The sequence below is a fragment of the Bufo bufo genome, chromosome 7 (assembly GCF_905171765.1).
Source record: "Bufo bufo chromosome 7, aBufBuf1.1, whole genome shotgun sequence".
NCBI lineage: Eukaryota > Metazoa > Chordata > Amphibia > Anura > Bufonidae > Bufo > Bufo bufo.
In genome coordinates, this window is record NC_053395.1 from 78131353 (window position 1) to 78158403 (window position 27051).

General features: G+C 42.7%; 1 long non-coding RNA gene across 1 annotated transcript; it reads right to left on the minus strand.

Annotated features, from left to right (window-relative positions):
- Positions 1-1213: 1213 nt before the first annotated feature.
- LOC121009013 lies at positions 1214-26490 on the minus strand. Its single transcript, XR_005780664.1, has 4 exons — positions 26480-26490; positions 22012-22015; positions 16517-16527; positions 1214-1368 (listed from the first exon to the last, which is right to left on the minus strand). It is a non-coding gene; the product is annotated as an uncharacterized LOC121009013 (long non-coding RNA).
- Between the last annotated feature and the right edge of the window lie 561 nt (positions 26491-27051).

Genomic DNA, 27051 nt, shown 5'->3' on the forward strand with positions numbered 1-27051 from the left:
GGTCTCAAAGCTGAGTTGTATGTGAGTATCCTACAACATGAGTACACTTGAGTATTATGGGTATGAAAAGGACTAAAGGTGAGTGAATTTATCAAAAATTCATCCGGTTCTCCAAAATTATTTTAAAAAATTTGGTTCGATCCGAATTTATTTGCGGCCAATCACGTTATAAAATGGCTATTTCCTGGCTGCAGAGAGCCTGTGCCTTGCCGTAACACACATAGGAAGTCTGCTGTGGTAGTGAAATTATACTGTGAGTCAGTATGACATGTAGATGACAGGCATCGCTCTTAGAATCACTGCACACTTCACTTATTTGGGCAGTCACGGGGCCAAAACTGACCAAATAACTCAAGTATGAACTGAGCCTTACAGGTCGATGTCAGCGCCAAGAAGAAGCGCACTCCTTTTACACCGTTGTCAGCTGATTCCACATAGATGTCAACAGAACATGTTTTATTAAGCGCTTATACAAGTAGAGCCCCCCGACAGAGTGGAGAGGGTGTCAGTGGACAGGCCTTACATTACACAGACAGGATCCGTTGTGCGTCTCATTTTTCTTTTCTTATGACAGATGTCGAATATTTATTTCATATAAGATATGAAATTTAAAAAAATTATGATTTCATATTTTTATAAAATATTAAAAATGAAAAATGAAAAATTTAATTGGCGGACATATAAACGCCAGTTCTTTTATTGATGAGATCTAAAGTTAATTTGTGCAGCTAATGAAACAGGGTGCAATTAATTATATAAAATATAATTTATTATAAATACATGCAGTAAAAATGGCATACAAATGAATACAAGGATAATATCAAAATTGACCACAAGTTGGTGCTCCACCATTTACGATGGGCTCACTTAATTTAGTACACCAAGTACAATACAATACTACTTTTTTTCTTTTATTAAATTATTACCGATTAGTGTACTGGTTATCAAAATATTATAATGCAACAACAAAAAAAACTATAGAAATGAATCTGTGGAAAAACCCTTATGCGCAATCAAAGAATATGGCAGTAAGAGACACCTTATAAATACACCCGTTGGCCTAACTACGGATAATAAAATCCGATCAGAGATCCCACTCTGATAGCAATATTACAGGAATTCTAATGATGTGCACGTTCATTAAAATTTCCTATAAAATGATTGCTTTAACACTATTAACCCACTAATAATGGGGTCTCAACTATATGCCAATTGGAGCGATTTATAATTACTGCAAATGGAATAGATTATACATTACCCCTGGCTTTGGGATAAAGAGCTTTTAGAATGGACCCAGCTTTCCAAGATTTAGATATGTCCCGTCCTGTGGTACGTTCCTGATGTGTGAAGTGATGCTAATGAGGGAATCTTTGTCCAGTTTTTTCTTTGTGAAGTCTCCCCTGATCTTCCAAACTGGATCAGATATTCTAATCCTTATCTATGCCCATCCCCTCTTGGATTAGGGATTTCCAATTAGATAAGGTGGGTGTGACGTATGTTAAACATGGGGATGATGTCATTTAATTGGCATTCCCTAGAAACTTCTGCCCATCTACCACTTGATGGCACTGTTGTATCATATAACAATTTTAAATATTTTAAGAATTAACACATATATATTGCTTTACTACACCACTTAAACTTTGACCTTTTCCACCTTAAATCAATTAGGAGGGACTCTTTCTGACATTTTGCTCAGACTGACTGGCGGTATTAGAAGTTTCCCTAATCCCTGAATTTATGGGGCAGTTAAGAGTATAATGGCCCTTAGAAAGCTTTCTGCTGGTTTGTATACCCTAACTGTCTTAACTATTGAGTAATGATGTTTGAAATAACATCAGCTCCTCTGAATCAGATCTAGGAGAATTCAACCTAAACGCTCTCCACATCCTTTTAAAATTATATATCCTACTCAGTGAGATACATACATTATAAAATATACATTAATAATATTTGGTTATAATACATCAATACCACATAGTATATATGAATCATTAACAAGTTCAAACGCTAAATAAATGCACACAGGAATATATATATATATATATATATATATATACACAAACGGAAAATGCAAATGTGATCGCACACTGCATCCAGCACTCTGCCCTCCATGCTGGATGAGACATTGGTTTATATTTTGGCCAAAGCATAGTAAGCCACTCACCGCGTCAAGGTCGTCTCAATTGAGTGGTCCCTAACTCTTGTTCCTACCTGTTCATGGGCCATGACAGCCACACAAAATCCAGGGAATGCAGGTCAGCATGCAAGCCAAGTACACTTTGCTTGTAACCCCGTCCGGTGCCATTACAGCTTTCATTAACAAGTTCAAACGCTAAATAAATGCACACAGGAATATATATATATATATATATACCAAGGAAAAAAGGCGGCACTGGTACAAGATCAGTTGAAGTTAGGGTGCACGTCCCAAGGGGAATAGGCTTCTTACCCCAATGTATAAATCCAGAAAAACGGGCGGCACTCCAAGAGATAAAAGAAAGTGAACCTTTATTCACCCAGGTGGTTCACTTTCTTTTATCTCTTGGAGTGCCGCCCGTTTTTCTGGATTTATATATATATATATATATATATAGAAACCAAAAAAGAATCACAGCAGCACAAGACCAAAAAATTGCGGGTGCAAGTCCTCTCAGCCGCAGGCTTAGACGGCTATAAACAAGTATAGTATCCAAAGATGAAGCAGCACTCCAAATGAAGTAAAAAAGTGGATCCTTTATTCCCCTCTGTGCAACGTTTCAACCGTCTTAATGCGGTCTTTCTCAAGCATATCACATGGTGTCATACAAGGGTATATATACCCACAATACATTGCAAACAATAAAAGTGACAATTATTCAATACTGGATGAAATAACATGGATAATACATTATATAATATATAGAAACTCCCGTGATTTACATGACCAAGTGGTTTACATAACATAGTGTTCATCATAATTCAATGCAGTGTACGCACGCATTAATTATAGTGATAACATGATAGTGAGTTAATTGACCAATATCAAATTCATCAATATAGTGTCATATCACCTGTGTACATAAAGAAAGTTCATTAAGATTAAAAACAACTCACACCGGGGCGTATGGACAGGAGCGCCAAAATCCGCGTCCTCGCCGCCGGACCACGCATGCCCAGAGTCCCCGTTATGTCACAAGAGAAACACCCCCAGGAGAGGAGCCAAGCGTCATCGCCATGGAGATGTGAAACCACATGACCAGAGCGACCGTCACATGACCCATCAAGAGGACGCACCGGGTAGAACCACGCCCACACAGCCGGACGTGCGTCGCCAGGCAACAATGCAAACATTGCTGTCACGGCAACAGAAGCCCAGCAACGTGCACAGAGGTCCGCCCCAAACAAATGACAGACACGGACACTAGGGCACAAGGATCAGCAGGGGGAGGGGGAAGAAATATAGACGAGGGGAGAGAAACATACCGGGCACCGCAACATAGAAATAAGTGGGTAAAAGGAAACCAATAAGTTCCCCATCGGGTCACTATATATGTATTTCAAAGAGCGGAGTGAACGTGGCTTAGAAGAGTATATCAGCACTGGGCAGAGGAACCTTCATGACCTGTGCCATACTCATATTATAAGACAACAGGACGGGGCCAAAGGTCATGCCGTTCTCACGGTAAAGACCCCAGGTCCATTGAGGGTATGGGATCAGAGACACGTCCATGCCACAGGTCCCAAACCCAATAACCGACCCTTCAGTCCATAAATAAAATAAAAAGAGAAAAAACCACCACTCCAAACAAACAATATAATTATAATTGATCCACACATTGTATAGCATAACCAATGTAGATGCGCCCAAGGATCTCTCCCATCACCATAATCCCAACACGGAGACGCAGAAGAGGGCGCATACCGTCCATGAACACCACCAGCGGAGCACCAATAATCTAGAGAAAGAAAAGAGATTGTATATAAGCAATAAGACAGAAAGCTGTACATCTATATGAAACAAATTCGTAATATAATTGATAACACCAATATAAAATTCACATACACCAGGGCATAACCAGGAGAGGGATAAGAGAGAATAGCAAAAAGCCCCATCCTATATTACACTCCACTTAACCACTTCCCATCTGGGCCCTTTGCCCCCTTCCTGACCAGGCCAAATTTTGCAAAACTGACATATCTCACTTTATGTGGTAATAACTTTGGAACGCCTTTATTTATCCAAGTCATTCAGAGATTGTTTTCTCGTGACACATTGTACTTCATGATAGTCATAAATTTGAGTCAAAATATTTCACCTTTATTTATGAAAAAATCCCAAATTTACCCAAAAATTTGAAAAATTCGCAATTTTCTAAATTTCAATTTCTCTGCTTTTAAAACAGAAAGTGATACCTCATAAAATATTTATTATTTAACATTCCCCATATGTCTACTTTATGTTGGCATCATTTTGGAAATGTCATTTTATTTTTTTAGGTAGTTAGAAGGCTTAGAAGTTTAGAAGCAATTCTTCAAATTTTTAAGAAAATTGCCAAAACCCACTTTATAAGGACCAGTTCAGGTCTGAAGTCACTTTGTGGGGCCTACATAGTGGATACCCCCATAAATGACCCCATTGTAGAAACTACACCCCTCAAGGTATTCAAAACCGATTTTACAAACTTTGTTAACCCTTTAGGCGTTCCACAAGAATTAAAGGAAAATGGAGATCAAATTTTTAAATTTCACTTTTTTGGCAGATTTTCCATTTTAATCAATTTTTTTCTTTAACACATCGATGGTTAACAGCCAAACAAAACTCAATATTTATTACCCAGATTCTGCGGTTTACAGAAACACCCCACATGTGGTCGTAAACTGCTGTATGGGCACACGGCAGGGCGCAGAAGATAAGGAACTCCACATGGTTTTTAGATGCCATGTCCCATTTGAAGCCCCCTGATGCACCCTTACAGTAGAAACTCCCAAGAAGTGACCCCATTTTGGAAACTAGGGGAAAAGGTGCCAGTTTTATTAGTACTATTTTTGGGTACATATGATTTTTTGATCATTCATTATAACACTTTATGGGGCAAGGTGACCAAAAAATTGGTTGTTTTAGCACAGTTTCTATTTATTTATTTTTACAGCGTTCACCTGAGGGGTTCAGTCAAGTGAGATTTTTATAGAGCAGATTGTTACGGACGTGGCGATACCTAATATGTATACTTTTTCTCATTTATTAAAGTTTTACACAATAATAGCATTTTTGAAACCAAAAAATTATGTTTTAATGTGTCCATGTTCTGAGAGCTATAGTTTTTTTATTTTTTGAGAGATTTTCTTATGTAGGGGCTCATTTTTTGCGGGATGAGGTGACGGTTTTATTGGTACTATTTTGTGGGACATACGCATTTTTGATCACTTGGTGCTGCACCTTTTGTGATGCAAGGTGACAAAAATTGCTTGTTTTGACACAGTTTTTTTTTACGGTGTTCACCCGAGGGGTTAGGTCATGTGATATTTTTATAGAGCTGGTTTTTACGGACGCGGCAATACCTAATATGTATACTTTTTTTTATTTGTTTCACTTTAACACAATAATAGCATTTTTGAAACCAAAAAAATGATGTTTTAGTGTCTCCATGTTCTAAGAGCTATAGTTTTTTTTATTTTTTGAGAGATTTTATTATGTAGGGGCTCATTTTTTGCGGGATGAGGTGACGGTTTTATTGGTACCATTTTGTGGGACATACGCGTTTTTGATCACTTGGTATTGCACCTTTTGTGATGCAAGGTGACAAAAATTGCTTGTTTTGACACAGTTTTTTTTTTTCTTTTTTTTACGGTGTTCACCCGAGGGGTTAGGTCATGTGATATTTTTATAGAGCTGGTTTTTACGGACGCGGCAATACTAAATATGTCTATTTTATTTTTTCTATTTTTAATTTTTTTTTTTATTCCTTACTTGGGATTTTTTTTTTTTTTACATGTGAAACTTTTTTTTATTTTATTTTTTCAACCCTTTATTTTATTTTTATTTTATTTTACACTTTTCGTCCCCCATAAGGTCATACAAGACCTCTGGGGGACATTTACTTCACTTTTTTTTTTTCACTGTTGATTTCTCCTGTAACTGGGGCTGACATAGTAGCCCCAGTTACAGGACAAATGCACCCCTATAGAGGCTGTACACCAGCAATCCTGCGCTGTACAGCCTCACAGCAGGGCTGATCGAGGTCTCTGAGAGACCTCACACAACTCCTGCACTCTCCGGTCACGGCAGTCACATGACCACCGGGCCGGAACAGGAAGCGCACAGCGCTTCCTGCTCTGCAGACACAGCGCTCGGCGAGCGCTGTGTCTGCAGCGATCGTGAAGGCAGGGACACCTGGGCACTGTCCCTGCCTTGTCTTAGGGTTGCCCTGCTGTCACTGACAGCGGGCAACCCGATCAGCAGCTCCACGATTAGCGTGCAGCTGCTATTTCTGACAGGACGTTTTAAAACGTGCTTTCAGAAATAGACGTCCACCCATAGGACGTTTATATCCTATGGGCGGACGTGAGGCGGTTAAAATCAACATTGAGACCATGAGATCTCAGTGTGTTGAGACGATGGATCCATCTCAGCTCCCGTTGTTTGAGAGCCAATGTCCTGTCTCCTCCCCTTCTAGACAGAGTGATCTGGTCCACTAACAATTTTAAATCCTTCTCCTTGTGGTTGGCCTCAACAAAGTGTTTAGGAACAGGCAGATCTTTTCGTTTTTGTTTGATGGAGAACCGGTGATTATTTAAACGTGCCTTCATGTCACAAGTGGTCTCCCCAACATAAAGGAGACCACAAGGACAGAAGAGCACGTAGATCACAAAGGAACTGTTACATGTCAAGAAATGACCAATCTCATACTGGGTCCCCGTAACTGGATGAGTAAACCTCTCCCCCTTGGTCATATACGCGCAATTAACGCAACCAAGGCAGGGATAGGAACCCCTCCTGCGAGAGCCAATATGAGACTGTACCAAGGTCTTGACAGGAATGTCTGCTCAGACCAACTTATCCCAAAAATTGGCAGAGCGCCTATAGGAAAGCAAAGGCGACACTGTCAAAGCCGTGACATTGGAAAAATTACTCTTAAGTATTGCCCAATGTTTACGGACAATACGAGCAATTTGGACACTTTGTTCCGAATACGTAGATATAAAAGGTATCCTCTCAACTTTGTTGTGTATATCATCTGGTGATATCTGTTGTGAATCTTTCACCTTGATAAGGTGTTTATTAATCACCCGAGCAGGGTAACCACATTCCCTAAACTTGTGCATCATCTGAGAAAAACGAGTCCGGAGTAAATCAGGATCCTGCACCACCCTCTTAACCCTGAGTAGTTGACTGTATGGTACAGAATTGATAATAGACCTTGGGTGACAGCTGCCATAATGCAGCAATGTATTACAATCAGTAGGCTTAGTGAAGATGTCAGTAGATAATTGATCACCCACTATGGTAACTGTCAAGAAATTGGACATGGGTGGTCGAGTGCACAAGAGTAAAACTGATGTCCGGGTCCATATGGTTCAAAAAATCATAAAAGCTCTCAAGAGAAAAAGAGTCACCATGCCAGATGAGGAAGACGTCATCTATGTATCGCCACCACCCCAGCACATGGCTGAAGTGGTGGGACACATAGATAAGGTCCTCCTCGAGGGCCGCCATGAAGACGTTGGCATAGGTGGGTGCCACATTCGACCCCATGGCGGTCCCTCGTAACTGGAGATATAAGATATCCATAAACAAAAAATAATTGTTTCTCAGAACCAAATCCAAAAGATGGATAATGAAATCCTGACAAGATAGAGAATAATTGCTGCCAGATAGCTGTCTCCGGACCGCAGCCAACCCCCTATCATGGTCAATGGAGGTGTACAGGCTCGTGACATCAAAGGATGCCAGGAGATAACCATCTGGCAGCACAATGTCAGAGATCTTATCCAAAAAGTCACCAGTGTCCCTGATGTAGGACCTGGCGCTAACCGCATAGTGTCGAAGTAATCGATCTAAGGGGGAAAAAAACCACTGGCAGCACCACCCTAAAAAAGTATGAAAAAATAGACGGGTGCAATATCCAAGTATGGTAAAAGGTGCTTACCACTTATAGAAAGTAAAAAATCGGACTGCACTCCAAGCGTATCTTCAAAAAAGTATGTTTTTAATCACCCATATGGTGGCAAAAGCAACGTTTCGGCTCAAGCATGAGCCTTTTTCAAGGCTCATGAAAAAGGCTCATGCTTGAGCCGAAACGTCGCTTTTGCCACCGTATGGGTGATTAAAAACATACTTTTTTGAAGATACGCTTGGAGTGCAGTCCGATTTTTTACTTTTTATATATATATATATATATATATATATATATGTGTGTGAATATATGAATAGATATCTGTTCCACACCAGATGTGTTTTATGGACGTCTCTTATCAGATCATGGTTTAGCCATGAAACACCCATTGTTCCTCAGACAGACAAGTTTAGAGAAACCAGTGTAGATAAATCCATGTCTCTAAACAATAATACGAAGTGGCGATGGCGATGCATAGGACTTAAAAAGCTCTGCATGTCCTCCATCAACAACACGTCTGTAAAGCATCCTGTCCTTGCCGGCGTGGTCGTGATAGGAGGAGGATTACTTTCACCTCTTCCCCTGCTAGATTCCCGTTGTGCTGTGACATCACCCTTATACACTGTGTAAAGCATACTTTTTAACTTGTTTTGTAACTGCTGCATCCTTTCCGACTTCCGGTAATTCGGTAACATTTCAGCCACTTTCTGCTTATACCTGGGGTCTAGTACCGTGGCCACCCAATGCAGGTCGTTCTCCTTCAGCCTTTTTATACAATGGTCCCTCAACAGGCATAACAGCATGAAAGACCCAATTTGCACAAGGTTGGATGCCGAGCTATTCATGTCCCGTTCCTTGTCCTCACTGATCTCATTGAAGGTCTGTTCTTCCCCCCAGCCACGTACAACACCACGGGTACCAGATAGGTGACAACGAGCACCCTGGGATGCCTGCTGTGGTTGGTCTTCCTCCTCCTCAAAGCCACATTCCTCCTATGACTCCTCTTCCTCAGACTCCTCTTCCAGCGTTGCCGCAGGTCCAGCAAGCGATGCTGATAAAGCTGTTTCTGGTGGTAATGGTGACCATAACTCTTCCTCTTCACGCTCATCTACGGACTGATCCAGCACTCTTCGCAGGGCACGCTCGAGGAAGAAAACAAATGGGATGATGTCGCTGATGGTGCCTTCGGTGCAACTGACTAGGTTTGTCACCTCCTCAAAAGGACGCATGAGCCTACAGGCATTGCACATGAGCGTCCAGTAACGTGGCAAAAAAATACCCAGCTCCGCAGAGGCTGTCCTAGCACCCCGGTCATACAAATACTCGTTGACGGCTTTTTCTTGTTGGAGCAGGCGGTCAAACATTAGGAGTGTTGAATTCCAACGTTTCGGGATGTCGCAAATCAAGAGCCTCACTGGCATGTTGTTTCGCCGCTGAATATCGGAAAAGTGCGCCATGGCCGTGTAGGAACGCCTGAAATGGCCACACACCTTTCTGGCATACTTGAGGATGTCCTGTAAGCCTGGGTACTTATGCACAAAGCGTTGTACGATCAGATTCAACACATGTGCCACGCACGGCACATGTGTCAACTTGCCCAAATTCAATGCCGCCAACAAATTGCTTCCGTTGTCACACACCACTTTGCTGATCTCCAGTTGGTGCAGGGTCAGCCACTGATCCACCTGTGCGTTCAGGGCGGACAGGAGTGCTGGTCCGGTGTGACTCTCTGCTTTCAGGCAAGTCAACCGCAAGACGGCGTGACACTGTCGTATCCGGGATGTGGAATAGCCCCTGGGGAGCTGGGGGGTGCAGTTGATGTGGAGCAAGACGCAGCAGCAGAAGAGGACTCAGCCGAGGAGGTTAGCGAAGAGGATGGAGTAGGAGGAGTAGAGGAGGTGGCAGCAGGCCTGCCTGCAAGTCGTGGCGGTGTCACCGACTCCTCTGCAGAGCCATGCAGTCCATGCTTGGCAGCCTTCAGCAGGTTTACCTAATGCGCAGTGTACGTGATATACCTGCCCTGACCGTGCTTTACAGACCAGGTATCAGTGGTCAGATAGACCCTTGACCCAACACTGTGGACCAGACATGCCATGACTTCCTTTTCCACAATAGAGTACAGGTTGGGGATTGCCTTTTGTGAAAAAAAAATTCGGCCGGATACCTTCCACTGCGGTGTCCCAATAGCTACAAATTTTTTGAAGGCCTCAGACTCCACCAGCTTGTATGGTACAAGCTGGCGGGCTAAGAGTTCCGACAAGCCAGCTGTCAGACGCCGGGCAAGGGGGTGACTCTGTGACATTGGCTTCTTACGCTCAAACATTTCCTTGACAGACACCTGACTGTGGTCAGATGAGCAGGAACTGCTGAAGGTGAGAGGCGGAGTGGCGGGTAGTTGAGAGGGGGCAAGGAGGACAGCAGTGGTTGACGTGGCTGAAGATGCTGGACCAGGAGGAGGATGGCGGCTTTGAGTTTGTGTGCTGCTTGTACTCATCATGTGTTGATCCCATAGGCGTTTGTGATGTGAGATCATGTGCCTTCGCAAAGCAGTTGTACCTAGGTGGGTGTTAGACTTCCCACGACTCAGTTTCTTTTGGCTCAGGTGGCAAATGGCATTGCTGTTATCAGAGGCAGACACACAAAACAAATGCCACACTACTGAGCTTTGCAATGACGGCATTCTGGTGGTGGCAACAGCATGCGGTGATTGGCGTGCTGTCTGGCTGACCCCGGGTGCCGATACATGCTGTCTGACTGTGCCACTAGCTCCTTGCAACGACCTCCCCCTGATTCCAACTCGTCTCCTCCTCCTCTCTGTCTTTCCATCTGAACTTTCCCCCTGTTCTTCTTCTCTTCGAGCGGGTACCCTCGTGAAATCAACGGACACATCGTCATCATCAACCGCTTCACTTGTATCTGACAACTCAGCAAAGGAAGCAGCAGCGGGTACATCATCATCATCATCACACCGTACGTCCATGTGTGCAATGCTGCCTGACTGAAACATATCCCTGTTATCTACATCCTCTGGCAAAAAATGGTTGCGCATTACTAATTTCTTCCAACTGATGTGTAAATAACTCCTCTGACAGATCAAGTGAAGCAGCTGTGGTGCTAGTGTTGGTGGTGGCGGCAGGCGGGCGAGTGGTAACTTGAGAGGTGCCCGAAGCTGAGCTGGAGGAGGATGGTGCGTCAAGGTTCCGAGCGGAAGCTGTAGAAGATTGGGTGTCCTGTGTTAGCCAGTCAACTATGTACTCAGAACTTTTCGAGTTCAGGGTACGTGGCCTCTGAACACTGGGCATTATTCTAGGGCCAAAGGAAATCACAGCACCACGACCGCGACGGCCCCTGCGGGTTGGCCTGCCTCTGCCTGTCATTTTTTTTTAGATTGGTGGTACTATGCATGCAAGGTACTGTGCCACCCGATATGAGTTTTGGGCAGTGGACAAAGTACACTCTGTCAAACACATTGGCAGGCAACTGCAAATATATTACAGAGATTTTTTTTTTTACTGTTTTATCTGCAAGCTACTGTGCAACCAGATATGAGTCGTGGGCACTGGCAGTGGGCACAGTACACTCTGTGGGCCTGACACACACTGGAAGGCAACTGAAATTATATTACAGAGAAAAAAATTGTTTTACTGTTTTATCTGCAAGCTACTGTGAAACCAGATATGAGTGGTGGGCACTGGCAGTGGGCACAGTACACTCTGTGGGCCTGACACACACTGGCAGGCAACTGCAATTTTATTACAGAGAAAAAAATAGCAGACTGATGTACTAGCCCTAAAAAGGGCTTTTTGGGGTGCTGTCAGGACGCTGTCCTTACAGCAGATCAGATGAGTCTTTGAGGACTGGATTGGACACAGAACACTGGCCTAGCTAACGCTTTCCCTATTAAATCAGCAGCAGCTGCACTCTCCCTGCTCTCACTAACACTGCAGCTTCAAAATTAATCTAAGATGGATGCTGTCCTTGCTTTTTGATAGGAAGTGGGAGGGTCTGGGAGGGAGGGTATGCTGATTGGCTGGAATGTGTCTGCTGAATGTGAGGTACAGGGTCAAAGTTCGCTCAATGATGACATATAGGGGGCAGACCGAACATCGCATATGTTCGCCTGCCGCGGCGAACGCGAACAAGCGATTTTCGCCGGAAACTGTTCGCCGGCGAATAGTTCGGGACATCTCTATTGAGGTGAGGGTCTTATGGTGAGCAAACCCCATAAAACATTGTAGTGAGGGCCTACAGATGAGCAGACCGTATGAAACATTGGAGGTGAGGGCCTACAGGTGAGCAGACATTATGAAACATTAGAGTGAGGGCCTACAGGTGAGCAGACCGTATGAAACATTGGAGGTGAAGGCCTGAAGGTGAGCAAACACCATAAAACATTGTAGTGAGGGCCTACAGCTGAGCAGACCTTATGAAACATTGGAGATGAGGGCCTGAAGGTGAGCGAACCCCATAAAACATTGTAGTGAGGGCCTACAGCTGAGCAGACTGCATGAAACATTGGAGGTGAGGGCCTACAGCTAAGCATACCATATGGAACATTGCAGTGAGGGTCTACAGCTGAGCAGACCGTATGAAACATTGAAGTGAGGGCCTACAGGTGAGCGAACCCCATAAAACATTGTAGTGAAGGCCTACAGCTGAGCAGACCGTATGAAATATTGGAGGTGAGGGCCTGAAGGTGAGCGAACCCCATAAAACATTGTAGTGAGGGCCTTATGGTGAGAAAACCCCATAAAACATTGTAGTGAGGGCCTACAGCTGAGCAGACCATATAAAACATTGGAGGTGAAGGCCTACAGGTGAGCGAACCGTATGAAACATTGGAGGTGAGGGCCTACAGCTGAGCAGAAAGTATGAAACATCGTAGTGAGGGCCTACAGCTGAGCAGACCCTATTAAACATTGTAGTGAGAGCCTACAGCTGAGCAGATCGTATGAAACATTGGAGTGAGGGCCTACAGGTGAGCGAACCCCATAAAACATTGCAGTGAGGGCCTTATGGTGAGCAAACCCCATAAAACATCGTAGTGAGGGCCTACAGCTGAGCAGACCGTATGAAACATTGCGGTTGAAGGCCTACAGGTGAGGGAACCCCATAAAACATTGTAGTGAGGGCCTTATGGTGAGCAAACCCCATAAAACATTGTAGTGAAGGCCTACAGCTGAGCAGACCGTATGAAACATTGGAGATGAGGGCCTGAAGGTGAGCGAACCCCATAAAACATTGTAGTGAGGGCCTACAGCTGAGCAGACTGTATCAAACATTGGAGGTGAGGGCCTACAGCTGAGCAGACCGTATGAAACATTGTAGTGAGGGCCTACAGCTGAGCAGATCGTATGAAACATTGGAATGAGGACCTACAGGTGAGCAAACCCCATAAAAAATTGTAGTTAGGGACTTATGGTGAGCAAACCCCATAAAACATTGTAGTAAGGGCCTACAGCTGAGCAGACCGTATGAAACATTGGAGGTGAATGCCTACAGGTAAGCGAACCCTGAAAAACATTTTAGTGAGGGCCTACAACTGAGCAGACCGTATGAAACATTGGAGATAAGGGCCTGAAGGTGAGCAAACCCCATAAAACATTGTAGTGAGGGCCTACAGGTGAGCAGACTGTATCAAACATTGGAGGTGAGGGCCTACAGCTGAGCAGACCATATGAAACATTGTACTGAGGGCCTACAGCTGAGCAGACCGTATGGAACATTGGAGTGAGGGCCTACAGGTGAGCGAACCCTATAAATCATTATAGTGAAGGCCTTATGGTGAGCAAACCCCATAAAACTTTGTCGCAAGGGCCTACAGCTGAGCAAACCGTATGAAACATTGAGGATGAGGGCCTGAAGCTGAGCGAACCCCTTAAAACATTATAGTGAGGGCTTGCAGGTGAGCAGACCGTTTGAAACATTGGAGGTGAGGGCCTACAGCTGAGTAGACCGTTTAAAAAAACATTGGAGTAAGGAGCTAAAGGTGAGCAAACCCCATAAAACATTGTAGTGAGGGCCTTATGGTGAGCAAACCCCATTAAACATCGTAGTGAGGGCCTTATGGTGAGCAAACCCCATAAAACATTGTAGTGAAGGCCTACAGCTGAGCAGACCGTATGAAACATTGGAGATGAGTGCCTGAAGGTGGGCGAACCCCATAAAACATTTTAGTGAGGGCCTACAGCTGAGCAGACCGTATGAAACATTGGAGGTGAGAGCCTGAAGGTGAGCAAAGCCCATAAAACATTGTAGTGAGGGCCTACAGCTGAGCAGACCGTATGAAACATTGGAGTGAGGGCCTACAGGTGAGCGAACCCCATAAAACATTGTAGTGAGGGCCTTATGGTGAACAAACCCCATACAACATTGTAGTGAGGGCCTACAGCTGAGCAGACCGTATCAAACATTGGGGGTGAAGGCCTACAAGTGAGCAAACCCCATAAAACATTGTAGTGAAGGCCTACAGCTGAGCAGACCATATGAAACATTGGAGATTAGGGCCTGAAGGTGGGCGAACCCCATAAAACATTGTAGTGAGGGCCTACAGCTGAGCAGACCGTATGAAACATTGCAGGTGAGGGCCTGAAGGTGAGCAAAGCCCATAAAACATTGTAGTGAGGGCTTACAGCTGAGCAGACCGTATGAAACATTGTAGTGAGGGCCTACAGCTGAGCAGACCATATGAAACATTGTAGTGAGGGCCTACAGGTGAGCGAACCCCATAAAACATCGTAGTGAGGGCCTTATGGTGAGCAAACCCCATAAAACAATGTAGTGAGGGCCTACAGCTGAGCAGACCGTATGAAACATTGGAGATGAGGGCTTGAAGGTGAGCGAACCCCATAAAAACATTGTAGTGAGGGCCTACAGCTGAGCAGACCGTATGAAACATTGGAGGTGAGGGCCTACAGCTGAGCAGACCGTATGAAACATTGGAGTGAGGGCCTACAGGTGTGCGAACCCCATAAAACATTGCAGTGAGGGCCTACAGGTGAGCAAACCCCATACAACATTGCAGTGAGTGCCTACAGCTGAGCAGACCGTATGAAACATTGGAGGTTAGGGCCTACAGGTGAGCAGACCGTATGAAACATTGGAGTTAGAGCCTACAGGTGAGCAGACCGTATGAAACATTGGAGTGAGAGCCTACAGGTGAGCAGACCGTATGAAACATTGTAGTGAGGGCCTACAGGTGAGCAGACCTTATGAAACATTGTACTGAGGGCATATATACTGTATGGAACCGGAGGAGAATGAGTAAACAAGATTAAACATATACCCTTTTTTGGAGGTGAAAAAGGTGCATCTAAATTTTGTGGATTGAGTACATTGTAAAGCATACAATTAAATTGTGTGTTTGTTCCTAATTAGCTCAGCGTTACTCTGGTGAAGTAGAGAAGTCAGGGGCAATCCAGGCCTTGTTCATTTTTATCTGAGTCAACCTGTCAGCATTGCCAGCGGACAAGCGGATACGCTTATCTGTAATGATGCCACCAGCAGCACTAAATACATGCTGACAAAATGCTGGTGGCAGGGCAGGCCAACACCTCCAAGGCGTAGAGCGCAAGTTCGTGCCACGTGTCCAGCTTGGACACCCAGTAGTTGTAAGGCACTGAGGGATCATTTAGGACTCTGACACGGTCTGCTATGTATTCCTTCACCATTTTCCAAAACTTTTCCCTCCTTGTACCACTAGGCCGTGCTTCAGGGTGAGGTTGCTGGCGGGGTGTCATGAAAGTGTCCCATGCCTTGGAGAGTGTTACCCTGCCTTTGTTGGAACTGCTGTGTGCTCCCATTGTCTCCCTTCCCTGGTTGCCTAAGGAAGTACAGCCGTCAGCGTTGTCAGATGATAAATTCCAGAGCAATCTGTCAACAAGTACCTTCTGGTATTGCACCATTTTACTCCTCTCCACCACAGGAATGAGAGATGAAGTTTTCTTTGTAGCGGGGGTCGAGAAGGGTGAACACCCAGTAATCCGTGTTATCTAAAATGCGTATAACGCGAGGGTCGTGGGTAAGGCAGCCTAACATGAATTCAGCCATGGACCAACAGGCAAGATGTCGACATCAGGATGACTCTCCATCTCCTCTTCCTCCTCCTCCTCCTCTTGGGCCCATCCACGCTGAACAGATGGAATTAAAGTTCCATGGGTACTAGCCTCAGTAGCAGAGGCAACAGTCTCCATCTCCTCCTCCTCCTCTTCACGGTCTAATTCGTGCTGAGAAGACGAACTGTGGGTGGGTCTGGGTATCACCCTGTGAGATGTCCTCCCCCAGTTCCTCGTCTGCCACATTCAGAGCGTCGCTCTTAATTGTGAGCAGCGATTGTTTGAGTAGACGCAGCAGTGGGATGGTTACGCTGATAATAGCGTTATTGCCACTAACCATCTGTGTGGATTCTTCAAAGTTTTGACATCAATGCCCACTCCTCGCTTGTGAATAGTGGCAGTTGACTTGAAAGGCGACGACCATGTTGCAGCTGGTATTCCACAACTGCCCTCTGCTGCTCACAAAGCCTGACCAACATATAGAACGTAGAGTTCCAGCGTGTGCTCACGTCGCACAACAGTCGGTGAGCTGGAAGCCGCAAGCGCTGCTGCAGCGTTGACAGGCCGGCTGAAGCTGTGGACGACTTGCGGAAATGGGCACACACGCGGCGCGCCTTCACTAGTAGCTCCGGCCAATTTGGGTATGTTTTCATAAACCGCTGAACCACTAAGTTTAAGATGTGGGCTAGGCATGGGATGTGAGTCAGGTTGCCGAGCTCCAAATCCGCCACCAAGTTACGGCCATTGTCAGACACAACCATGCCTGGTTGTAGGTTGGAGAGAGCCACGGCTCGGTCTGGTCCCTTATACCCTGCCAAAGCTCCTAAGCAGATCAGCTTCAGCACGGCCTGTTGATGCTTACCCACAGCAGTGATACACTGCTTCCAGCTAGCAACTGATGGCTGATGGAGGTGGAAGTGGAGGAGGATGAGGCAGAAGAGGAGGAGAAGTGGAGGTTGGAGCCAGTAACATAGCTGCTTGCGGAGACCCTGATGGACGTAGGGCCCGCAATCCTGGGCGTGGGTAGCACCTGTGCCATCCCAGGGTACGACTCACTCCCGGCCTCCACCACATTGACTCAGTGTGGTCAGGGAAATGTAGCGTCCCTGGCCTCCAGCACTTGTCCATGTGTCTGTGGTTAAGTGGACCTTCCCAGTAACTGCATTGGTCAGGGCACAGGTGATGTTCTAGGACACATGCTGGTGTAAGGCGGGCACGGCACACCGTGAAAAATAGTGACGGCTGGGGACTGCGTACCGAGGGACCACGGCTGACATCAGGCTGCGGAAGGACTCAGTGTCCACAAGCCTATATGGCAACATTTCAAGGACCAGTAATTTTGAAAGTTGGCAATTAAGTGCTATGGCCTGTGGGTGGGTGGGTCGGTATTTGCACTTGCGTTCAAATTACTGTGGTATGGACATTTGGACACTGCACTGGGACAGGGAAGTGGATGTTGTTACTGCTGGTTCATTTGAAGGTCCAGGTGCAGGGCGAGAGGCATCCGGGCCTGCGTCTTGGACAGTACGTAAGACTGGGGAAGAGGAGACAGTGGTGTGACCGGCAGACCCAGATTGTGGACCCAGGCGTTCAGCCCACTTAGTAGGGTGCTTGGATGTCATGTGACGGATCATGCTGGTGGTGGTGAGGTTGCTAGTGTTCATTTAGGGATGAGCGGCAGGGGCAATATTGGTATTCTCGATATTTAACGAATATTTTGCGAGATATTCGTGATATATTCGCAAATTTGTTATATTCGTATATTCGCTGAATTCGCATAGTATCCGATTATTTTACTAAAGATTAATCGTGTGCGCATAGATAGTATTCGTTGTTCGTCATACTGTGATAACATATTCGTATGCGCCTGCGCAATTTTGGGCGTGGCTTCTTCCGGAAGGCGGATAGAACAAGTCTGTGGATGCGAATCCATCTTCAACAAAATGGTTGGAGGCAAGTTCAGCGAGGCGGAGGAAGAAGTCCTAATCAAAGTAAGTTATTTATCAAGATTAAATCTAGTACATTGCACATGCTTGTAATATTAAAATGTATGTTAACCTGTTAAGGACACAGGGCGTACCTGTACGGCCTGATGTCCTGGTCCTTAATGTGAAAATGAGTCCGGTCCGTAAGGGGTTAACTTAATAACTCCTGTGAATAAATGTTCGCGATTACAAAAAATATATAAAACTTTTTTCGCAATACTTAAAAAATTATTTTCACATCATTAGCTTATTGCTTACATATAAATGACTATTGGAAACAAACCTAGTTTACTTTAAAAAAATATTTTTTTTCACAAATCATTATTATCTATGAAACCTAAATAATATGTTATGTAATATGGATTGAAACAAAATATAGATAAACATTTTCCATATCAATAAACGGTTGGTCTGACATCAGAGCATTATGTCACTGTCATCTGATAGATATTTACATGCTAACCATACATACATGCGGCCTACATTAATGTCCTTATGCATAGATAGCAGACAAATATATTTTAGATGCACATTGCACATCTGATTTTCCGCCTTACACAATATACCCTCGCTATATGCCCACCACTATATACCACCAGACCCCCACCTCAAACCCACACCCCCTAAGACCACCCCCCACCCCCAACACAACACACAGACACACATACTCACACACACACACACACACACAGTCTATAGCAGGCATTCTGAAGCAGCAGCCCTACAGATGTTGTTAAACTACAACTTCCATGATGCAGTATTATACGCTTCGGATGATAGCTTTAGGCTATAATGGAATGAAGGGACTGTTATATTTGCAACAGCTGGAGGGCCACAGTTTGCAGGAGGACCACACTTTGATGATGCCTAGTCCATAGATTCCAGGGCTCGAGTCGAGGGGGAACGGGTGGGAACGGCGTTCCTGCACTTTTTTCATGGCAGGAACGCCATTCCCAAAGTTTCAGGGCAAAAGGACCAGTTTTTTTTCATATATTATGGGCGGGGGGCTGATGAGACAAGGCACTGGGGGGCTGATGAGACAAGGCACTGGGGGGCTGATGAGACAAGGCACTGGGGGGCTGATGAGACAAGGCACTGGGGGGCTGATGAGACAAGGCACTGGGGGGCTGATGAGAGGCACTGGGGGGCTGATGAGAGGCACTGGGGGGGCTGATGAGAGGCACTGGGGGGCTGCTATGAGGCATGGGGCTATTATCTGAGGTCTGATTGGGGGTCATTCATATTGGGGTCTGATCTGAGGTCTTATTGGGGTCTTATTAACATTGGGGATCTTATTGGGGTTGTTAGCTGAGGTCTGATTAACATTGGGGGTCTGATTGGTGGTCTGACCTGAGGTGTAATGAAATTTTTTTTTTCTTATTGCCCCTTCTAAAACCTAGGTGCGTCTTATGGACCGGTGCGTCTAATAGGGCAAAAAATACAGTACTTGCTTGCTCCAGCCGACCTCCCTTGCCCTTTGCGAACGCCGCACGCTGTGACATCACGCGGAGGCACTTGGGTGAGTTCCCACACTTTTTTTCCCAGGACTTGACCCCTGATAGATTCTAATAAGTGTCCTGGTGGTCAGAAGTAATGTTGGACATTCAGTATTTGCTGGTTCATTTAGCATTACCCAGGGTGCACCGTGGGGAGGCGAACCAGTTTTACACCCCATACCGTACTGTTACTTCACTAGACAGGTACTCCTCTCCTAAGATGGCCGTATACAGTAGCTCATACTCCACACACATACACTTTCAGTACAATCCCTAATATTTGTAAAACATAAGATTGCGCGACTTTAACATTAGTGGGCGGGGAGTACATCTGACTATTCCAGGAAGGTGAACAGCATGTCGTATCCGTACTGCTGCTAGGTCACCTAAGCCCCCAGAATGACGCTTCTTCCCCCATGACAATAATGGTGACGGTGGCGGAGTTCCAGCAGCAGCAAGGCAGCACCTGGCGAGAGACAGTCTAACTAAAAGCTATGCATGTCGTTTTTTAAGTCCGGGGAACCTCTTGCCATGCGCTGCCTTTTTTCTGCCGTAAGTTTTCTATAGCCACCAACATTTCTACATCATGTCAACCACCCAAATTTTTTTTCATTATTGTTTGAAAGGTAAATATTAGATTTAATGTTACCGTTATAAGATCAGATTATATGCTTGTTTTTTTTATACTGCAGCGCATGTTGTAGCGGAATATTAGCTGTAAAGTTACAGTTATAACATCTGATCATATGCTTTTTTTTTTTACATTGCAGAGAATGCTTGAGCGGGGATATGAACAGACCCACTCACATATTGAAAAAAGAAGAATTGTGCACAGGATTGCGAACGAATTGTGGAGTGAGCACGATGGCCAGCATAAGCGGCTGGCTATACTCAAAAAATGGTCAGATTTAAAGAGGAGGCATGCGGCCAAAATCAGGGAAATCTGGGACCAAACTTGTCCAGGTATAATGATTACAGAGTGTTGGTGAAAGATACAAGAGTAATGTGAAGCATATGTACATTTATGGTCGCATTTTTATTTGAAAACCTATTCAAATTTGTTGTTATAGGTGTTCCTCTGCCCTCAGTCCGTCGCCGGACTGACACAATGGAGGTGTGACAGGTGTCTGAGGAAGAGGAGGAGGAGGCACAGCCTGGGCCCTTAGGTCAGCCACCTGCCCCTAGCCCCCCGGAGGAGGCCGAGTACATGGAGGGACTTGAGGGCGGACCCTCAGCCCAATCTGCTTCCCCCACCCAATTGTCTGAGGATGAGGACGACGATGCGGAGGTAGCAATACTAGCAACCACCCCCCATCAGAAGGGTATTTATGTACTATGGCTGTTTTAAATTGTTCCCTGTTCACACACACAAACACATGTCAGTTTAGTCTTCACCACAGGCATACTTTCTTTGACCAAGCAATAATAACAATTTAAACGCTTTGAAATGAATCTTTGTTCACGACACACATATTGGATAACCTAAATTCCCACACTTACATTTAGATACAATTGCATTAGAAAAAAAGTACTATCTCCACACTCTTTACAGTCTATGTGAGGTCTGGTTCCCCTCTTGGATTGTTTTGCATTGTGATCGTCAATCGACACTGTATTTGAACCGCTTTTTTAACCACACCGTAATGAAAACCACTAGCTGTAGTACGGGTGAGACCTGTCCCACCCAATGTCTCTGTTCACTCCATATCCTTTTTAAATAAAAGATTCTATAAACCTATTGTTACAGCAGTAAAGATTCACAAAAATTATCTCAATGAGGCATACAGTCACATTGAGACATACAGAGCATCTATGATTCTTCTCTTAGTGCAACTACAAAGCAGACAGTAATACAAATCCAAATTTAACAAAAAAAATAAAAAATTATAACAATTATGTAAACTGCGAAGGTATCACAAGAACAACATTAATTTAAAACAACAACACAAATGTGACAACCACCAACCAAACCCGTTGTACTATGCCACCTTTGTGATACATGGCTCGTGCACTACAAAGTATTGAATTCTGGAGATGAATCCACAGTGAGCACCGTTGACCATTAAGAATGGGTGGTGTTCCTGAATATCATTGAATTTATTTTAGATCTCAAGGAATCCTTTACAGCTAGTAGTTTATTTTGGAACAATTCATTAGAGTTTATAGTTCTTATGTGTAAAGTGAATGGTTAAGTTGTAGATTCATTATTGAGTATATAGTGTTGCAATTTAAAAGTACAAAAATCCCAAAATCCCTCTCATTAATACCAATTGTTAAAAATTTCTGTCACAGCACACATATGATAGGTAAATTAATAACTATTCCGGCCATAATGGATAGATTAAACAAACAGAATTTATGTAGACATAACCGCTCAAACAGTGCTTTTTACCATTCTGTGTTGCTGCTACAGTCACCATCATTGTAGTGGTTTATACAATATTCTTTGAAAATGTAAATATTTACACAAAAAAAACCTTTTTTTTTGACAGTATTGAAAGAAATGAAAAAAAATAATTTTGGAGCTTCAGCGGGATCACCAACGGGATGTCAAGGAGCTGCGGGAACACCATGCCCGGAAAATTTGGGAATTGAAGCTGCAGTTTGCAAAATTGTAAGGCCGTGGAGGTGCTTTTAAACCTCCACGACAAACTCAAAGCCTTGCCCTAGGGGGAATTGTTATATTACATAGTTTTTATTATTTTTCTAATCATTCTATTTATAAAGGATTTATCTTAAACTTTAATTGTTTTGTGTTTTTATTAAAAAAAAACTAAATTATGTTTATTTCTAATTTTTTAACTTTGGGTTACATTTACGGCCCCTACAGTACATCCAAAATCCTACAACATTTAAATCAACAGTTTTAACAGAATAACATTAAAAACAAAACATACAATATTAGAATAAAAACTTATAAGAAAATACTAACTACTACAAAACATCTTAACATTCTTAAACGTGATAACTCTTGAACATTTTAAAAGTATAAAAAATGAGCGTAAAAAAAAAATTGGGAAAACCCAAAAAATTATATTTCCAAAAATGAAAAATGAAAAAAAAAAAAAACAGAACGGTAGAGGGAAAGAACAAACCAGCATGGACCTTCCATTACATAGATTTATTTTCAACTTTGGATACTGTTACATAGCTTCTGCTTTACATCCAGAAACATGTGATTAAAGAACATAATATAGTTGTCAGTCTATATTTCACTTTTTAAAGCATTGGTTAACTATAATTCGCATGAGCAAATAATCATTTTATTAATGCCAATAATTAAATTTAACTAGAAAAGTAGGTAGGCATATATACATGTTACAATACGGCTCCACTGACAAAACCGGATTTCCACACGGATGAGTATAAGGCCAGTCACAGTCAACCATGTAGAGAGGTCAACACGGAAGTCAGCCATCCCTCCCAGGATGACAGACGACACCGTGTTCGAACCTAAATCCATATTTAAACAAAATAAAAATAAATAAAACAAATAAAATTAAGTAGGTTCATCAATCAGTCCTATACAGTGTCAACTGCCAAAGACCTTTTGACAAGAGAAGGCCACATGCACTACACACTTTTCTAGAGCGTTAACCACAACAGGCCCGCCTCAAACCGCACTTATTTTAAAATAAAAATTAATAAAATAAAATAAAATCATTTTGTAAACAAAGCCGAATTAGAAATTTTTTTTATATTATTTTTTATATTATTTAAAATTATTAGGATACCTATTTATTAATCTAAATATTGACAATAAATAATTAGTAGAGCTCATGCGAGAATACAATACATAATCATAATTATATAATTTAGAAAGTGGAAGAGAGAAAACAAGATCCATCATGGTAGTCTTTGTCTACGCACGATCAGGACATACATCATCTACAGGTTATACTGTATTTGAATAATGAATTATAATTTGACATTTGTAAATTGGTTTAATTCAGGCATACACAAGTAGGTTAGTATACTGCCTGCTAAAAAAAAAAAAAAAAAAATGAAAAGATGTGATTTAGGTGTTTTTGGTTTAGTGTTGGTATATTCGTCCATTGATTTGGGGTCTGATTGTCTGCATGTTTCTGTAAGTTCTAAAAAAAAAAAAAAAAAAAACCTGCATAAAGTCTCCAATAGTTGACTCATATTACAATATTACAAATTATCTTATTCACATCAAGTACTGAGGTTTGAAGGTGGGGCCAAAGCAAGTAAATTGAACTAAAATTTTAAGGTGTTAAAAAACAACATCCAGATGAAGGTAGTATCATCTCATACATAATCATTGTTATGTCAACAACGTAGTGTGAGCCCTTGAATTTTATCAACTGAAGTGAGCACGTGATGTAATCTTGTGTGCAAATGACCTCAGATTTATCAGCATGATCATGACAGGCCGCAGCAACAACATCAGGATGTCAAAGTTTTTCGATTCTGGGTCATATGTAGCTTTCCACAATTCAGCTGCACAGGCAACCGCAGCAGTAGCAGCGTTTGTTTTAATGGTAAAAGGGCCAAAATTCACTCAACAGGATCATAACAGGCAGCAACAGGATTTTATAAGCGGTGTAGTATGAGGGACACCTGTAGTTTGCACCAATTCAGCAGCATCTGCAGCATCTGTAATTTAAAAAAGGGCCAAATGTAAGTCCAGAGGATCAAAACTGAAATCAGGAGGCTTTCATAAGAGGTCTAGTATGATAGACATATGTAGCTTCCCCCACTTCAGCAGCAGCAGCAGTCGTTGTAATGTCCATAGGCCCTAATATAACTCAACAGGATCATAACAGCCATTAGCAGCAGCAGCAGAATGTTATAAGGGGTCTATTTTCAGGCCCACATGTACATTTCCAAAATCAGCAGCAGCAGTATTTGTAATGTTAAAATGACCCATATGTAACTCAAAAGCATAATAACAGGCAGCAGTAAGATTTTATAACAGGTCTAGTATGAGGGCCACATGTAGGTTGCCCCAATTCAGCAGCAGCAGTATTTTCAATGTTAAAATGGGCCATATGTAACTCAACAGGATAATAACAGGCAGCAGCAGGATTTTATAACAGGTCTAGTATGAGGGCCACATGTGGGTTGCTGCAATTCAGCAGCATCATCAGCAGCAGCAGTATTTGTAATGTTAAAATGGCCCACATGTAACTCAACAGGATAATAACAGGCAGCAGCAGGATTTTATAACAGGTCTAGTATGAAGGACACATGTGGGTTGCCCCAATTCAGCAGCAGCAGCAGCAGCAGCATAGGTAGATGAATGTAAAAAGGCCCAAATGTAACTCAACATGATCATAACTGGCATCAGGAGGATTTCATAAGAGGTCTAGTATGAGGGCCACATGTAGGTTGCCCCAATTTAGCAGCATCAGCAGCAGAAGCAGTATTTGTAATGTTAAAATGGCCCATGTGTAACTCAACAGGATAATAACAGGCAGCAGCAGGAATTTATAACAGGTTGTCATATATCTTCTATATGAAAAATAATCTTCATATAAAAGAGAGGATAAAAAAATATAAAAATATATTATCCTTCAGGCGGACATAAAAAAAATGCCTCTAAGTTATTTTTATCAAGTATCTTAATTTGATTTGTGCAAGCAGTAAAACAAAGGAACAATTGTATGTGCAAAAATATATTTGTTTATTATAAAAACAAAGAATATAAAAACAATACAACTGCAAAACAAATGATGAAGTTACAACGTAACATCCGAAATGTACCACACGGTGGTATTAACACACCCCTATCTGATCAGCACAGTATGATTTATTGATTCATGACAACCAGTGTCATACTTTAACAAACAGACTCATATACCAAGAGAAACTTAGGATCTTCTGTTATCAAACAGGCTATAACAATAAAACACGGATTTACAGGAAAATAACTGTTATCCCTTGACTCTGTTTTCCTATGACCAATCAAAAATATATGATATTAATATGATAAAATATTCAGCTCGGCAATCAGACTAAGGAAAATAACTTCCCAAGGATTTGGTCCTCTTTTCAAATAATGTCAGATCTTCCATTAACAATATGCATCTTTGCTAAGAGAATAATCAGCATTATGGAGGCACCTAACACTATATATTCCCACAATATGGGAACTCTTGGCTATATACCGAGAGAAATATCTTATTAATATCATGAGTAGTAGGCAAAATATACGTTACCGGGTCAAAGGTAGACAGAGTTCAGATGGGACCAGTTCTGAGGAACTTTCCTAGTAATCCAAAAAGAATAATCCAAGTTTCTTCTGGTAAAGTTTTTCTTTTTGATTGAATGAATGGATGGATCAATGGATATATGGATCTTTTCCTCTAGCTCTTTTTTTTCTCTTGCTAACTTTTTATGCTACTCCGCACACAAGTAATTATCCCCCCCTTATCTAAGAATCATCCCCTTTAGATTATGGATTCCCAATCAGGTAGGGTGGGTGTATTCGCATGCTAATAACCTCATGACGTTATCTCAACTCCTAATATGGAATAGGAAAAATAATGAAATAATATAATGTTGCCCATCTGCCTCCAGATGGCACTGCGGTACTGTAGGTGAACATCCCAACTTTTAAGCATTAAAATTAAATATCTAATAATATTTTTACAGGACCTCGTTGACCTTTCTCACTATAAATCATTGAGGAAGGTCTTTTCCTGACACTTTTAATTACCTATATCCTGGACTTGTTGGAGTTGACTGTCTTCTCCTATCTTTTTGAAATATAGGTTGACTTGGTGAAAGTTTTATATAGCGGCTTTGATGCTTGGCATCGGAACTTGTACATTTCACTTATCTACGTCCATGAATAACTATTATTTTAAAATGGCATTTACTTCTCCCAGAAACCCAATTAACTTAAACTTACTTTGTTTCTGTACCTTCTAAATGGTAAATACATGGTATAACATATATATAAATTGATACATTGTTACACATAGATAACACATTATATGAATTATTGATTAACATATGTTGTAAACTAAATATACCATGCAAAGATATATATAATATAATTATGAATATATAAATTGAACCTCTTATAGCAGGTGTGCCCCAAGGATATGAGTTCCTTATCAAGTAACCTTGTTCCCTCCAGACAGACATGTTTTAGGGAGTTGGCATACTCCTTACAGATGGTCTCATATCTTTAGCAACAACTTTTAATACAATGTCCGTTTATGAGACTGAACTTGCCATGAACTCATCTTGGCTTCCTCAGCCACATAATATAACTTTGGTTCAGGCTGATCTTATTCTTAAAGGCAATGAGATGAGCATTCATTTTGATTATAATGTCATTAGATAATATTGTATACGTATGAAAATGCACAACAAGGTCTAGTATGAAGGACACATGTGGGTTGCCCCAATTCAGCAGCATCAGCAGCAGCAGCAGAGGTAGATG